We start from the raw sequence: 2,724 nt of genomic DNA, 5'->3' as shown, positions 1-2,724 counted from the left end.
GCGTCACCGCTGCCCGCCCCGCGCCCTCTGACCCTCACCGAGGGGGCGTGGCCCGCGAGAGCGGGTTGCCAGTGGCCTGGAAGCCTGCGCATGCGCATGCGCGGGCTGGATTGCTGGCTGGGAGGTGTCAGGAGCAGCTTGGTCACTACGCATGCTCCGCCCTTTCTAGCTATAATTTTGCTTCGAATTTGCTGGCTTCCTGCTTGTCTTCGATATTTTGGGCATCCTGCGGCATTAGAGGAGGGAAGGAGTGGTTGTATGGCGGGACGCGTCCTCAATTAAGAGAACCAGAAAAACCTGCTCGAGTAGTTCGTTCTGGGCTTCCGAGTGTTGCTCTACACCGACCTGGCTTTCCTCAACTATAAAGAGAGGGATGTGGACAGACTGAGTAATGCTCGGCTTGTCTGGCTTTTCTTGACAGTTCCTTCACGATCCGCCTTCTCCCCCTCCCCCACCCCTACCCAACCCAGCCCAGAGGGCTTTGGCCTTGGGGTTCCGGTCACTCCCCTCCATGAGGGCGGGAAAGGCGGTCCTGTTCCACTGGACGGTTGGGCAAATGCAGCAGTGTGTTCTTGGACTGTATTCTTTCAGATAGAAATTTTGATTTAAGAGGAACAAGAGCATAGGGATAATATTACCAGACTTAGAAGATCTGAAAGTGAAATGATTCGTCACTGGGAAGGCCATAGAGTAGCCTCTAAAGATGAGCCGCAGTCGTGGGTGCAAGGAGCACTGCCAAGCAATCAGTGCAGAACCGGGTAGAGAAGGAGGGAAGGGCGTGGCAATTCAGAAACGTGCAAGTATTCAGGGGCAAAACAAGTAGCTGGGGATTTTACTGAAAGAGGAAACTGGAAGAAGGATATTGGAGATCAGAACAGGAAAAGCCACCTTAGGCTGACTGGGGAGCTTGTGCTTGATCTTCGTTGCAAGACAGGAAGGATATCATTTTGGAAGATCACTTTGTAGTTAGAGAAGAGATTGGAAAAGGGCAAGACTGGGAGACCAGCTTAGGGAGACTAAATGGTAGTGGCACAAAAGGGAGAAACTGGATGGAAAGAATATTTGCATCTGGGGCAAAGAACAATGGGGTTTTTTCCCTTTAATTTTACTTGAAATTGTAATAAATGCCCATGCTTAAAAAATCAAAGAAAAGAATATATGAATTGTGTTTTTATGGCTATTAAAGGTGTGGGATGATATTTGGGTGAAGAGTGTCCCCCAAAAGTCAGGTCTGGAACCTCAATGTGACCTTGTTTGAAAATAGGGTCTTCTCAGATTTAATGAATTAAGATGAGGTAATGCTAGATTAATCTGGGCCCTAAATCTAATGACTGGTGTCCTTATAAAAGGAGAGGATGCAGAGATATGTAGACATAGAAGGAATAAAGACACTCGGAGATGAAAGAAGAAGTTGGAGTGGGTAGCTTCAAGCCAAGAAATGCCAAGAGCCAGTAGGAGTCAGGAAGAGGAAAGAAAAGTTTATTCTAGAGCAACACAGCCCTGCTGACAACTTCAGTTCGGATAGGAGTCTCCAGAACTGCAAAAGAGTACATTTCTGTTGGTTTGAGCCATTCAGTTTGTGGTACTTTGCTATAGCATACCAAGGAAACTAATACCGGGATCAAGATAAAGGATTATAAAGTGGTATTGGGCTGAATTTATAACTCCCTTCATCACTTGACTTCCGTCCACCCAAGAGTGTCTACACTAAATAAAGTGTCAGAACTGCCTAAGATACTGTAGAGGAATCCATCAAAAGTCATGGGGACATTGGAATATTAGAGTGTGTTTTTTAAGTAAGACCTGCTCACATACCCCAGGAGGGTTCAAAGGATAGCACCTTTCTCCATGACAGTGAGAAATAAATTTGTTAGGGGAGCCCCATCATCCTTGAAGAAAAATGCAGTTGCTCTTCTCTGGAGTCAGATATACCTTAAAGTGGAAACTGCTACCATCAAACTGGATTCCTAAAAGCAGTGGGGATTATGAGATCCCAGGTTGGCATGAACCAAGGGTGTTACTTAGTTGACAAAAACTAGGTGGGCATAGTTACGCCAATGGACAGCTGAACGAAAGCAGTAATCAGAAATGTCTGACTTGCAGTTTCTAGACTTGAGTCAGTTTATACACCCAGAACTCTTTGAATGAAGGGAAGGCAAGTCCTCTTTAGCAAGTACCTTGCTACATCCCCCAAAATGTATAATGTTATTCTCGTCCCCAGCTTTCCCCAGAAGGTCCTGTGGTTATCTACCAGAGCAACTGTTCACTGGGGGAAAAGACCTAGTCAGACTTTGGAGGGATTAGAAGACAATGGCTCTAATCTGACACTAATTCATGAAAACCCAAAATATCATCGTGTCTACCTATCACAGTAGGGTTTAGGGAGATCAAGAGTTCAATGGAGTTTTAGCTCAGGTTCATCTCACATTGGGCCCAGCGGGTGTCTGAACACATCCTGTGGTTATCTCCCCTGCTCCAGAATGCATGATTAAAGTAGACAAGCTCAGCCACTAGCAGAATCCCCACAGTTGCTCCATGACCTGCACAATGAAGGTAGGAAAGGCCAAACGGAAGCCACTAGAACTGTCTCTGTGTAAAAAATGTAAACCAAAAGCAATACTGCATTCTTGGAGGAATTGTGAAGACTAGCGCCACCTTCAAGGACTTGAAAGTTGCACAGGCTGTGCTACCCACCACGTCTGTCTTCAGCTCACCTATTTGGCA

This window comes from Sturnira hondurensis, unplaced genomic scaffold (genome assembly GCF_014824575.4).
Source record: "Sturnira hondurensis isolate 20B ecotype Veracruz unplaced genomic scaffold, ASM1482457v3 Scaffold0014384, whole genome shotgun sequence".
In the NCBI taxonomy this organism is placed as follows: Eukaryota; Metazoa; Chordata; class Mammalia; order Chiroptera; family Phyllostomidae; genus Sturnira; species Sturnira hondurensis.
Note: the sequence above shows the minus strand (reverse complement) of the source record.